Here is a 14,803-nt window from a genome sequence, read left to right on the forward strand (position 1 = left end):
TTATTCTTTCTATGTGGGTCTAGTCTACTCTGCTTAATCCAGTCGCTAAATTTTTTTTCAATTATTCAGTTGTTTTTCAGTTCTACTGGTCTTTCTTTATAACATCTTGTTTCTCATGCTTCCAATTCTATCTTAAAGGGTTCTGAACATTGTTAAAAAATTTTATTTCATATTTTTTGTCTCATTATTTTGCTGTGTGCAGTTCTTGGGGGGAGGTATCAAATTCTATTCTCTGTTGTTTCTGCTGACTTTTGTTTAATGTGATTTGTTACTCATGTGCTTTGTAATTTTGAATTTTTAACTTGGCAAGATTTTATCTATGGAAATCCTTATGCAGTCTGTTTTAAGATCACCTTTCTCCAGACAGAATTTATGTTCCCTTTTTCTGGAGTGTCAGGGGTGCTACAACTGAAAGCCACTTTATATTGTTCTCTTGGCTTAAAGAATTTTTGGACCATGTTGGGGTGTGTGTGTGTGTATTCAAAGACCAGATTGTTGGAAGAGTAGGCCTGTTGTTACAGATTCTCAGAGGAGACTTTTTCTTTTTCCAGTCAGCATTCTGGAAAAGACAGATTAAGGTGTTGTGGGTTTTTAGTTTTTGTTTTTGTTTTGTTCCTGTGTGTATGCTTTTTAATTCCTTCTGTTGGTGGACAGATTTTTTTGTCTACCTTTTAACTGAGGTATACTTTACGATTCTGGATTTATGTGAATGTGTGGTGGGGGTCTATAACAACTGCTTACCTTGTAGAAAGAACTCTCCAGCCCCATAACTTATCACTTGAAGAAAACTTGCTTTCTAATTTAGGAATTTTTTCTTCACAACATTGAGGTCATCATCTTAAGAGGATCAAGAAACTTTTTTCTTCAGGACATAGATGGTCTTTATTTTTTTAATATTGTTTATTTAAATTCAGTTAATTAACATATAATGTATTATTAGTTTCAGAGGTAGAAGTCAGTGATTCATCAGTCTTATATAACACCCATGCTCATTATACCACGTGCCCTCCTTAATGCCCATCATCATCCAGTTACCCCATGCCTCTACTCCCTCCCCTCCAGCGACCCACAGTTTGTTTCCTTTGATTAAAGGGTCTCTTATGGTTTGTTTCCCCCTCTGATTTCATCTTGTTTTATTTTTTTCCTCTCTTCCTCTATGATCCTCTGGTTTGTTTCTTAAATTCCACATATGAGTGAGATCATGTGGTAATTGTCTTTCTCATTGAGTTATTTCACTTAGTGTAATAACCTCTAGTTCATCCACATCATTGCAAGTGGCAAGATTTCATTTTTTGATGGCTGAGTAGTATTCCATTTGTGTGTGTGTGTGTGTGTGTGTGTGTGTGGTGTGTGTATACACACACGCTACATGTTCTTTATCCATTCTATCTGTCAGTAGACATCTGGGCTCTTTCCATAGTTTGGCTCTTGTGGACATTGCTGCTATAAACATTGGGGTGCAAGTACCCCTTTGGATCACTGCATTTATATCTTTGGGGTGAATACCCAGTAGTTCAATCACTGGGCCATAGGGTAATCTATTTTTAGCTTTTTGAGGAACCTCCATACTGCTTTCCAGAGTGGCTGTGACCACTCTGGTGTGACTAAACAACTTTTTATTTTTTACTTCTGATCTTATGCATCCTAATAAATCAAATATGACTCTGATTAGGATTCCTTCATAAGTTTTAAGAACTTATAATTTGTTTATATTGTTTTGTAATAGAATTAAATTGCCTAGTTATTTTAGAAATTACTGAAAAAGAAGTATTTCTATGACTATTTCTTTTTTTTTTTTTTAATTATTTATTTATGATAGTCATACAGAGAGAGAGAGCCAGAGACAAGGCAGAGGGAGAAGCAGGCTCCATGCACCGGGAGCCCAACGTGGGATTCGATCCTGGGTCTCCAGGATCGCGCCCTGGGCCAAAGGCAGGCGCCAAACCACTGCGCCACCCAGGGATCCCTCTATGACTATTTCTTAATAATGATCTCCGTAATGGCTTTATATTGAGAAAGATTTGCATATTTAGATTCCTCTTTTGAGCCCTGGCTACAAATTTTTGTTTTTAAACCAGTTATCCAAAACGCTAAAGCTGTGGCTGGTTTCTCTGTTCTGACTATACGAAAAGCATTGGTCTGGGTGCACTGATTGCTTACTGGTTTATCAGGTACATCTTGACTTTTGTGTCATAGCAAAGGCAAACACTTGTTGAATGCACAACAGCATTTTCCAGTTCCTGTAGGAAGGTATTAATTAATGCTTACAGGAATGAACAGATTTGAGTAATGTAGTAAATCATCTGCAAGAAGCTTGAAATGTATCTTTTTTTTTTCCAGCTTTAATTTGTGGGGGTGTAGCAAAGGTAATAACTGTTGAAACTTGAAATTGAAGAAAGTAATTTGCTTCTGGCAGAAGGCCTTTCCAAAATCCTTTCTGTAGTTTCCAGGCACATGATTGAAAAATATAGTAGTAAATGTGTATTATCTTATTGCTTCCAGTTTTTTTTAAACTTAAAAGTAACTCCAGAGGTTCTAGTTTGGGCCTTCTTTCTTCCTTCTCTTTTTATTTAAAACATCAAATCATTTATTGGGCCAGCAGGAATCAGTTTAAAGGGATTGAGAGCTGTTTTAGATTAATGACTTGGCAACTTAGAAATAGCCCACAGGAGTCACAGTCCTGCTTATCTTGGAGTGAGTTTTAAAAACTCAGCCATTGGGATCCCTGGGTGGCGCAGCGGCTTGGCGCCTGCCTTTGGCCCAGGGCGCGATCCTGGAGACCTGGGATCGAATCCCACATCGGGCTCCCGGTGCATGGAGCCTGCTTCTCCCTCTGCCTGTGTCTCTGCCTCTCTCTCTCTCTCTGTGTGACTATCATAAATAAAATAAAAAATAAAAAAATAAAAACTCAGCCATTAAGAATTGTTTCCATAAGCTGCCAGATTGAAAGTTGGAGTGAAGAAAAACCTTACACTGATGCACATACCCCAATGTTCTTGTCAGTGTGCTTTATGGGGATCTTGTTGCTTGAAGGATGGCATAGTCCACAGGATTAAAAGCTTTATCGTGACAATCAATAAATAATGCAGCTCCATTTTTACATAGACTTTATATTGCTTTTCCTCAAAGTTCTCAATTTTTCACTTTCATGTAAGATATTCTCTTCTTAATATTTTTTCAAGTGATGGCCATTTATTACATCCTAACTTTCTATATTGGAAAAACGCTCCTTTTTCTTTTTCCCATTTGTAGGATTGCACAACCTTTCAGTAAAACAAAATCAAAATTGTTCATTTGTTCAGTGTTCCACCCCCTTGAAATAAGCCACATAGTTCCCTGTGGGTGTGCCCGGCCTCATGCTGCTGCCACAGTTACTTGATCCTCCTTATCTCTTGTCACTCATGGCCCCTTTAAGATGCCTCTTCCTTTGCCTTCTTCCACCCAGTTTTTGTACTACTCTAGTCACCTTATTTCTCAAAGGCTCAGGAGCAGTTCTCAAGAAGGTTTTTGGTTTTTGGTTTCTTTTTCTCTGAATATTCAGAGGAAGTTATTCATGCACTGTCCAAAGGTGTGTGTTTCACTGAGAAATTCCTAGTCCAGGATCAAACTTCCCAGTCTGGACATTTTGCGACAGGTTGTTTTGTTTTTTTTTGAGTCAGAGCTTAGGTATTATAGATGTGAGTTCATGAATATAAAGTACACAGCTCTTACATTGCAGATAATATGTTAAACACAGAAGAGATTGCTATCTAAAAGAACCTGGCAAGGAATCTTTAAAGAATTCACATAAGGGCAGCCCCGGTGGCCCAACAGTTTAGCGCCGCCTTCAGCCCGGGGTGTGATCCTGGAGACCTGGGATAGAGTCCAATGTCAGGATCCCTACACGGAGCCTGCTTCTCCCTCTGCCTCTCTCTCTCTCTCTCTCTCTCTCTCTCTCTCTCTCTCTCTCATGAATAAATAAAATCTTAAAAAAAAAAGAATTCATATAATATAAATAGCTCTACTTTAATTTCTGTTTTTAGATGTTTCTCACTTAGGAGGTTGTCACATATTGTGTGCTGTAAATAATGACCTTCATATTCTTCATAAAAATGGAAGAATTGTTATTTATATGTATTTTTTAAGATTTTATTTATTCATGAAACACACAGAAAGAGGCAGAGACACAAGCAGAGGGAGGAGCAGGCTCGGCTCCTTGAGGGGAACCTGATGCAGGGTCATGCGTCCCTGTTATTTATGTGTACTTTCATGTGGAAACCTATCTTAAACCTTATGGCATTTTCACATTGGTAGTAACCTGATCAAAATGGATAATCTGTTCTTAGCAATTTAATGTGGCATCCCTTTTACTTTTGTCAGATTAGCCCACAAAAGTAACCTTTCTTATATATCAACATCTTTCTGAGCCTTGAACTTGAAAATTTAGGTGACTTAAAAACACAGTGCTTGTGATTAGTTGTGTTTTTCTTTTTTCTTCTCAGCCCCTCCCATTAAATCTACCTCCTTATACTTGATACCTTTAAGGATTTGAACCTATAGGGTATGGTGTACCTGTGCCATGACCATGTCTTTGTTTACTGACCTTGGTATTAACCTAGAACATTCTTATTCCTCCTTCCATGAGGATGTGGTGGCAGATCAGTTTGACTGGCTTCAAGATAATTGGTCTTAATTATCTCTAAGTCATTGGTTAGTACAGTGTAAGAACAAACATTGTTCCAAGTCAGGATATAAATGGCTTTTGAGATTCTTTTCTTAGCGTGCAAGTCAGAAGATTAGGGTAAAAGCAAAAGCTCATGACACAAAACTATATAGTTTGCTAGTAGATTGTAGGGTTCCTGTAGTTTAAATTATACATACCACTGTAAATTGTTAACTAGTGACAATTTTACTTCCCTTTTGTATTAGTTGCAATTTGTAATACTTTTATTTAAAGTAAAGCCATATGTTGGGGCATGTGGATGGCTCAGTCAGTTGAGCATCTGACTCTTAATTTTGGCTCAGGTCATTATCTCAGGGTTGTGAGACTGAACCTTGTGTTGGGCTCTGTGCTGGGCGTGGAGCCTACTTAAGATTTTTCCTTTTGCCCTTCCTTCTCTCTCTCTGTCTCTCTAAATAAAATAAATAAAATTAAAAAAATAAACTTGTACTATAACACATGGCTTTATTAAGAAGCACTTTGTCTTCTCATATCTTTCTGCCAGAGTTGTGCATCATCTCCTCACCAGACCTTTTAAGACCAAGCTCAAGTGTAACCTCCTAGGAACCTTTCAAATTGGCTCTTTTCTCTGAGTCTGTAATATGTCTATTATAACACAATAACACAGTGAGCTCTAATATAATTGTTTAAGAATGGTGTCTCCCTTCTTCCTCCCCTAACCCACTAAGTTCTTAATGTCTTAGGATCAGGTGTAACAGCTTATTCATTTCTTGCATTCTCTGCCGTATTACATCTTCAATTGCAAGCACATAGTAGGTGTTAAATGAGTTCTTGTTAAAAGAATACATCTTAACCAGAAAGTAGAAAGATTAATTGATGAATTGACTTACTAACTTAGAATTTATTTTTTTTTAATTTTTATTTATTTATGATAGTCACAGAGAGAGAGAGAGAGACAGAGAGAGGCAGAGACACAGGCAGAGGGAGAAGCAGGCTCCATGCAGGGAGCCCGATGTGGGATTCGATCCCGGGTCTCCAGGATCGCGCCCTGGGCCAAAGGCAGGCGCCAAACCGCTATGCCACCCAGGGATCCCCCTAACTTAGAATTTAAAGGCAAATTTTTAAAATCTAAAATCAGAGTAGATTAAAATTAGTGCAGCTGCAGATATGGCACAGAACAAGTTGATATTGTCCAACAAGAGTAATACTTGGAGGCAGAAAGAATGATGCACTAAACTCAAGTGTTTTCTTTTTTTTTTTTTTAACTGAAGTGTTTCTAAAATGCTAAGGAGATGTGGGTTTGTAAGCCAATTTTGTTTTTGTGTTTTTGTTTTAATTAAACCTCCTATCACACTGCCAGTTTGCCTGAGGAAATGGAAAGGTGGCAAATCTACCAGCCATCCAGATACTTTCATTGAGGGCAGGTGGAACCAGAGGGGTTGAGGTATGGGAATGAAAAGGGGAGAACATTTCTAAACCTGTCTCTTGCCCTATATTTTGATAGTATTGGGGGATTTGGAACTTTTCATTTTGGAGGAGGGGATGTGTTCTTGTAATAAAGTGGCAGCATGTGTTCCAGAGCTTGATCTGAGAAATCAAGTCCTTTAAGTCATGTGGTGTGTCAACTTGGCTACCTACCTTTTTTTTTTTTTTTAAGATTTTATTTATTTATTCATGAGAGATACAGAGAGAGGCAGAGACACAGAGGGAGAGGCAGAGAGAGAAGAAGTAGGCTCCCCATAGGGGACCCCGCACCCTGGGATCACAACCTGAGCCAAAGGCAGACACTCAACCACTGAGCTATCCAGGTGTCCTGGACACCTGCCTATCATAGAACAGTGTTTAAAGCTAAGTACTTGGGGATCCCTGGGTGGCGCAGCGGTTTGGCGCCTGCCTTTGGCCCAGGGCGCGATCCTGGAGACCCGGGATCGAGTCCCATGTCGGGCTCCCGGTGCATGGAGCCTGCTTCTCCCTCTGCCTGTGTCTCTGCCTCTCTCTCTCTCTCACTGTGTGCCTATCATAAATAAATAAAAAATTAAAAAAAATTAAAAAAAATAAAGCTAAGTACTTGAACATTTTTTTTTTTTGGATGAGAATACTTAAATTTCCCAAGATTAAAAAAGGTGGCTTTTTTTTAATTGGGTAAATTATTTGAAATGTGAGACATTTTTCCAACTAAAGATCTTTTTTTCATATTTATAAAGAGCAACAATTAAAAAATGTCTACATTAGTCCCACACCCTTGGATGGAGCAAATCAAAGCAACAGTAATATTTTTAACAAGAAATTGCAGGGGCACTTGGGTGGCTCAGTTGGTAAAGCATCTGCCTTCAGCTCAGGTCATGATCCTGGGATCCTGGGATCAAGCCCTGCATTGGGCTCCTCGCTCAGTGGGGGGTCTGCCTCTCCCTATCCCTTCTCTCTCATAAATAAAATCTTAAAAAAAAAAATTGCATTTGTCATGAATGTTTGCTGTGTCAGATGGCCATAGTATATTTACATATATGTGTTTTCTGTTCCTTTTTTTTGCACTTTTCTCTAAAGCAGAAATTATTTGTGAATGAAGGTTTTTTAATAGCACATAAATATTTACTTCACTCCCCCCCATGTAGTCTTTGTCTTTTTCTAAGAGGTTATTAATAAAATGCATTATTTTTGAAAGTATTATGCCATGGGAGAATCAAAGCCACATAACTGTTTTTCCACTCCAAGTTTGGCAATTTTCAGATAGAATACAAGCTCACTAGTTTGGTTAATTTTTGTTTTTAATGGGGATCATGCCCAATCTTTAGACCTAATGATTTACTGAATTTCTACTTCAGCTTTATTAAGCTTAACTTGCCAATTATTATAGGTTATATAGTATGCATTTTTTTATCCAGCAAAAAAACCCCAAAAACCTAATTTTGAACATTTACTATATTTCACTTATTCCCATTCTTTTTTTTTTTTTTAAGATTTTTAAATTTATTCATGGGAGACAAAGAGAGAGGCAGAGACACAGGCAGAGGGAGAAGCAGGCAGGGAGCCTGATGGTGAGACTCGATCTCAGGACCCTGGGATCACGCCCTGAGCCAAAGGCAGTACTCAACCACTGAGCCACCCTGGTGTCCCCACTTATTCCCATTCTTGCCTTTCCTGTAACTGCTTCATCTTTAAATCCTGGATTACCTCATTTACAAAAAACCATCTATCAGATATTAAATAGCTCCATAATGTTTTTTGAGCTTGCCCTGTGCTAGGTGCTGAGCGGCATTGCCTGCCAATTGCTCATAGCATGTGTAAGAGCTACACCAGCAAACAGAAAATTGTGAGCCACTGTAATGAGTGCTATGTTGGAGGTAAGACAGAGGGCTGTGGCACTTGAGGCTTGGAACTTCAACGTGGAGGCTTTTCTTCACAAATTCATCTTTGCAAGGGAGACAAAACCCAGTTTTCCTAAATGGGAAATTACAGAATATAGCCAGATAACCTATAGACAAGAGTTGAGTTTCACCAACTTGGCAAGGGTCTCATTAATTTCTGAAGCGTGAACATCATGATTGGCATTTTTATCAAGTAGTTATCCATGTTGTCTTTATTATTTCTGAGAACAGTTGGTTTGGGAAGGGAGGAGCCATAAGAGTAAAAGGTATGATTTAGCACTGCTATGGTTCTAGGGCCATCTCCAACTTAGGTTTCATAACTCCAGCGGGGCCGACTCTTCCATGGAGATGAGTCCTACATAAAACTCACACTCTTCTTAATTTAATTATCCCAGCTTTGGTTTTTTGTTTTGTGCAGTTTTTTTTTTTTTTTTTTTTTGGCCAGGCCTTTTCTCTCCCTTTGAGTTTTGCTCCCTCAGCTGAATCTCTTTTGCTATTTGGTTGCCCCTCCACTACCTGGATTCTCTTAAAACCAGAGCCTCTTCATACTCTGTAAAATTGGTCTATTATGAAAATCACTTGTAATGAAAAATCACTTCTCTACTTTATCTCCATTGCCATAAGTTATGTTACCTTATGTGCTTAACCTTTTTGAGTCTCCATATTCTCTTGTATAAAAGGAGCCTGATAGTACTGCCTAGGAGAGTTGTGGGTGGTACACAGGATAAGTATTTAAAGCACATGGCAGTCTGAATTATTCTAGTGGTACCTTAACTGCTCAGCAATCATTTCTCCAGGAACACAAGAGTTTGCACACAGTTGACTTTTAATCTATTTAATTTCAAACCCTGTGGTCATCTCCCTGCTCCCTACTTTTCTAGTACTTTGCTTTTCTTTTTGGTGAATGTTCAGACTCAGTGTTTTTTAGCTACTTTGATCATAACTGAGTACCCATTATCCAGGCATATCCATTCAGCAGACACTTATGGACGGTTTCCATGTGCTAGGTATTAGAATACAAAGATGCTCCCGTTTAAGTAAGGGAAACTCATGGAAGCAGCCATCTGGTGTGAGTTCTATAATACTGTTATTTAAAGCATTATGGAAACACAGGATGAAAAAGCTTTAATTTTGTTATGAGTAGACCAGTAAAGTAGGTTAGATTTTAACTGGGCCTTGAATTCTCACTTCATGGTTAAAAGAAAGATCACACCAGGCAAAGGGAGCTCTTTATACAAACACTGGTAAGGATATAAGTGTATTAAGGTAGTAGTAGTCACTACAAAGTAGAAAATCTGTGCTTCCCTCCCCCTACCACTCCAGTTCTGTCATAGTAGGAAGGTAAAGAGGAAACAAGTAGCCTTTTTTTTCCCCCAGATCTAAAAAATTGCTTCCCTTAGTAGGGAATAAAGAGTAATGCTTTATTTGCTATTTTTTCTTTGCGTATGTAAAATGAGAGCAAACGTAGGGGTAGCACAAAAGCTTAGAAGCAGTACTTGAATGGGCATATACTTGAACTGCCCCTGGAACTGTTGATTTTGCTTCTACTTCTTATATTTCTTTCTTTTGATTACTTACTACATGCCGGGTGCTTTACAAAGGTTATCTCTTTTAAGCCATACAACTTTTTTTTTTATAATTTATTTTTTATTGGTGTTCAATTTACCAACATACAAAATAACACCCAGTGCTCATCCCGTCAAGTGCCCCCCTCAGTGCCCGTCACCCATTCACCCCCACCCCCCAGCCATACAACTTTTATGAATTAAGATTTTCCTTGTTATACGTAGAGGAAGACTAATATTCAAAGGAGTTTAAAAAAAACAAAACCAAGAAACTTGCTTAAGATGTATATAGCCTGTAAGTGGCAGAACTCATCCTCTGAGCCAGCATTCTCTCCCAAGCTTCTAAGTTCTCTTCATACTAAAGCCAAATGTAGAGCTGCTGCCTAAGAACCTTGTACTATGCCTAACCAAGACATTATTGACCAACTGGCTGACTGGTACAGGCAGCTAAAACTTTAGAAGTTTTGTTTCTTTCACCTAAGAAGGGGAGTAGTTGGAGCAGATGAGTGTACACTTTCGTTTAACTTTATAATTTCCTTGTAGGGGCAGCCTGGATGGCTCAGCGGTTTGGCGCCGCCTGCGGCCCGGGGTGTGATCCTGGAGGCCCGGGATCGAGTCCCATGTCGGGCTCCCTGCATGGATCCTGCTTCTCCCTCTGCCTGTGTCTCTGCCTCTCTCTCTCCCTCTGAATGAATGAATGAATGAATGAATGAATGAATGAATCTTTTAAAAAATTTCCTCGTAGGCTTCTTCCATCTGTTTCATTCATGCCTGATCACTTTGTGCAATCAGGTTATTTGATGTAGTGGGGAATGTTCTAATGCATAGGTTGCAAAGGCATAACTATTTAGAGTTGTTTAAAATAAACTTAAGTGATTTATTTTAGAGAGAGAACAAGCAAGAGAGGAGAGTGCAGGGAGAGGGGCAAAAGGGAGAAAGGAGTGAGAGAATCCCAAGCAGGCTCCTTGCTGATGAGCCATTCCTCTAGATGGGAAAGTTCCTTTCCATAGACATCTTTTTAAAAGATTTTATTTATTTATTCATGAGAGACAGAGGCAGAGACATAGGCAGAGGGAGAAGCAGGCTTCCTGTGGGGAGCCCGATGTGGGACTCAATCCCCAGAAGGGGATCATGCCCTGAGCCAAAGACATGCTCAACCACTGAGCCACCCAGGCGTCCCCTCCCCATAGACATTTCAAGTTAGTCTGAATGTCCCATAGAGCTGAAGCTTGCCAAGCAAAGCTCATCTCTGTGTCTCTTTGAGTCACTAATAGTTATACCAGTATTTCCAGAATTTAATGTCTCCATCAGCTAAAGATTAAACTTTTCCCACCCCCATTCTCCTACCCTAGAAATATCCTTGATCTGGTGGGTTTGTTAAGAGAAAAGCTCTTTTTTTGGTTTCGTGCTTTGTTTTCAGTCAACCGCAAGTTTGAGATGCCTTGTGTTTCCTTACAAATGACACTTCGTGCTTTCCCAGCACTTTAGTTGGAGACGGCTTCTCATTGTGCTGGTTTGAGTTCTGGCACTTGAGAGCATCTTCATTCTGAAGCTTATGGAACGTCCATCTCATATTTGAAGCAGAGTGTTTATCTTCTCTTTATTTGTTAAGCCCCAAGCCCTGGTGGTGCCCCAAATGAGTGTCTCATTCAAGTTGTGTTTGAGAATGTATGGGAATGAAGAGTGCATGAACTCTTATGCAGCAAAAGCGGAGGGGAGAGTCCTTAGAACAGTGAGTTCAGTCATAGGGATACCTCATTTCATATAAAAACCCAATAAGATAGCTAAAATATGTTTTGAATTATTTTCTTCTAAAAAGTCATCTTATTTTCTAACTTTCATAAGGTTTTTTACAAGTCACTTTACATACTGAAAATACACACCATTTTACAATAGTGTGTGTTTGGAAATATAACAAAACGACATTTAAATGAAACAAATATTTTTTTTTAAATTTATTTATTTATGATAGTCATCAGAGAGAGACAGAGAGAGGCAGAGAAACAGGCAGAGGGAGAAGCAGGCTCCATGCACCGGGAGCCCGATGTGGGATTCGATCCCGGGTCTCCAGGATCGTGCCCTGGGCCAAAGGCAGGCGCCAAACCGCTGCGCCACCCAGGGATCCCTGAAACAAATATTTGAAATGAAATTGGCGTTGGAAGGCGGTGCGTCAGGAAACGTTTTGAGTTGCAAAGGAGCTTGTACTATAATTGGTAAGCCTCTGGCACTCAATAGACAGTGTTTTTATCTAAAATCCACAAAACTGATAAGGAGAGGGAAGGAAAAATTTGATTGCTTGAGAATTACCCTAGGAGATTGGATCAGTAAATTTACATGAATCCCTGAAACACGCAGGTGTATGTGAGTGCCAAATAATGTCTGAACTAACCAAGAAAAACTTGCTTTTCTACATGACTGTGGTGAAAGCCTTGGTTCTCAACAATTTTCACATTTATAAGGGTATTTTTTTAAAGGGACTAACTACACATTGGGCAAGCAACTGTAGTCCAAAAAGTATTGGCTGGATTTAACATAGTGGGGGCACGTGGACTCCTAAGAATGTCACACCTTGTCTATGCCAGTAAGTCAGAGTGTCTGTTCTTGATACTAAATCTGATGTCATTGGCAGATTTTCCTCTTTATTGGAAGGACCATATTCAGAAGGGAGAGTATTTTTTCATGTGTCTTGCTCTCTGTGTGATTGGGGTGTTTTATTTTTTATTTTTTTATTTTTCAGCTATGAAATAATCCTGGCAAGTCCCAAGAAAACTAGATCTGGATTTCATTTGGTCTTTTCAACTCTGTGTGATCTTGTGCACATTCCTGACATGTTACAAACAGCTTGTGTCTCTGAATGTGCAGTATCAATTTTCAGTGGTGAAGGCCCCAAAAGGAAACAGACTGATTCTTCCATGCACAAACAGCTGGGCAGTTGTGGATGGAATTAATTGCTGATATATATTGGCTGTGTTTTTCTTCTCTTGTCATTTCCTTTGCAGCTGTGAAAGTGAAGTTTGACTTGAAAACAGACATTTCCAGCAGTGCAAATCCAAAAAGTATCAAAATGGGATTCTTCAAAATATCTAACTGCTACCTTTAAGTTCAGTTTGAAGTGAGCTGGAGAAGAGCAAGAGATGGCAGGAGAGTCATAATTATATATATGGTTGAAAAATAATTAAAGCAAGCTTGAGTGGGTTAATTTATGGTAAAAGTGACCTTATAATTCAACAAAAGGCTAGATTGGGCAGTATGCACCCCTTTCTGAGGATCCTAAAAGAAGCTGTTCTGAGCCACCTCTGAAAATAGTGGCAGGGGAGCAGAAAATGGAAATGTTCAGACCCCAAACTGATTTATTTTTCCACTGTGAGGAAGTAGCATTTGGCAGAGGGTAATGTGACAACATGTATCATTAAAAATAATATTTTCCTGCTCTTTTCCAAAAGCCATTTCTTTGTTTTAAATTCAATGTAAAGATTACAAAGCTTTTTTTTTTTTTTATGCATGGGTATTTTACTGAAAACCCTATTTTTCATGCCATGAGTTACAGGAGTTCAGTTACAAGTAACTGTTGGCTGTGTCTGAATGTGCATATACAGGAAGTAGTATTGATTAAAATCACTTTGAACAATAACCAGATGTTTGGTGACAGTTTCAATAACTGATAAATTATTTTAGACACTAAGTTTTTTAGGCAGTATGTATACATCTTACAGAATATCTTATTTGGAAATATATCAGGAAAAAATTAAAAATCAAAACTTAGGAAATTATTTGAAAGTAGGTGATTATAAAAATTTTTTTAAGGTCTGGTAGGCATATTAGTAATTTTCATCAAAATCTCCCTTTTCTGTATTTTAATAGTCTATGAAAACAAATTTACAAATCAAATCCCCCCTTTTTTAAGGCAACTCTTGCTAGTTAGTTGATAAGAAGTGCTTTTATTGTTTCTGCACTACCAGGAGAACCAGAGCATTGATAGAGAAGGGTAGGTAATGCTTAAGTTCATGATTGGTTCCCCCGTTTTGGCCAAATACGCCAAAAGTAAAGTTCTTAAGTGAACGATGTTGCCAACACCTTGAGATATACAGAAGCTGCTGTTGCTAAACTTAGAAGTTGGCATGGTTGGACTTCCTTTGTAGTCGTCCACTTCCACCTCACATTCTGCTGGTTGAGCTGTGTGTTCTACCTCGCATTTTATCTTTCTTAACAAAAAAGAAATGAGTCCATATTTTATTTCATATCAGAAAAGCAGATCTACAAACATGAACACCGTCTCCCCCCCCCCCCCCCCCCGTTTCTTTGAAGAGGATTAACCAATTAGTTTTGACTCTGAAGCCCTGAAAAATGTTGTGGCAGTATAAACGTGCAGTTTGCTGTCACTGAGGTCTGCTTGGGTGTGTTGTTTCCCCCAGTGGGCTCCACCCTTGCTCTAACCGCACCGAGTGTGGATATCTCACTGTTTAAAACAAAGTTCATTTTTAGGGCGGCATTGCATCAGAATTGCCACACAAAAACCAGCTTAAGAAATGTACAGCAGCTTCAAATATTTTTGTAAGTAATGGCTTGTCTATTGTAAAACTGATAATGCACAGCTTAGGGGGAAGCACGATAAGATAGATGGCCAGTTTTGTGCTAGCTGCTAGTAATGTGCAGTGTTCTTGGGAAGGAGCCTATAGCTTTATCACTCAACTAAATTTTTTCCTGTTCACTTATTTGCTTTTTTTGTTGTTCCTAAAACTGTTTACTGAACTGTTGTTTTTAATTGTTTGGGGGATGACAATGACTGTTTAAGGAAAATACTGGTAGTTTCCCAAATGTGCTAATTAGTTAACATAAAAATGCTTGAAGTAGTGTTTTGCACTGAATTTATTGGACCCATTAACAGCATAATCTGGTAATACTGTATTTCGAGACATCGTGGCATGAACTTTGTGTGTAAGAGTGGGTTCATTGAATTAAAAAAAGGCAGCATCTAAAGAGCCTTTATTTCTGTTATAATGATGCTTTGTCTTCCTGCTGTTGGGTATTTGTCAGAAGAGTTGGGGAAGGCTGCAGCCCAAAGTTCTGTTCCATGCCTTGTCTATGCCTCTGTGTTCTTTCTAGAGTTTGTGACGTGAGTGGTAAGTTGAACTATAGGAGAATTGCATTATTGAATGAGGTCCACACTTGGCAATTTTTTCTTTGCAAATGGATCTGACTTTCCCCCCCCCCTC

General features: G+C 38.8%; 1 protein-coding gene across 9 annotated transcripts in view; it reads left to right on the forward strand.

Annotated features, from left to right (window-relative positions):
* ADD3 (adducin 3) overlaps positions 1 to 14,803 on the forward strand; it is a 117,646-nt gene that overhangs the window by 52,334 nt on the left and 50,509 nt on the right. Inside the window, exon 1 of one of the 9 annotated variants that reach the window (XM_055300105.1) lies at positions 14,100 to 14,141. The exons of the other annotated variants lie outside the window; for them this stretch is intronic. The gene's annotated coding sequence lies outside the window, so the exon portion shown is untranslated. Of the gene's footprint in view, positions 1 to 14,099; positions 14,142 to 14,803 lie in introns of those variants that run through there. 9 annotated transcript variants of the gene reach the window in all.

This window comes from Nyctereutes procyonoides, unplaced genomic scaffold, assembly GCF_905146905.1.
Source record: "Nyctereutes procyonoides isolate TBG_1078 unplaced genomic scaffold, NYPRO_anot_genome, whole genome shotgun sequence".
NCBI lineage: Eukaryota > Metazoa > Chordata > Mammalia > Carnivora > Canidae > Nyctereutes > Nyctereutes procyonoides.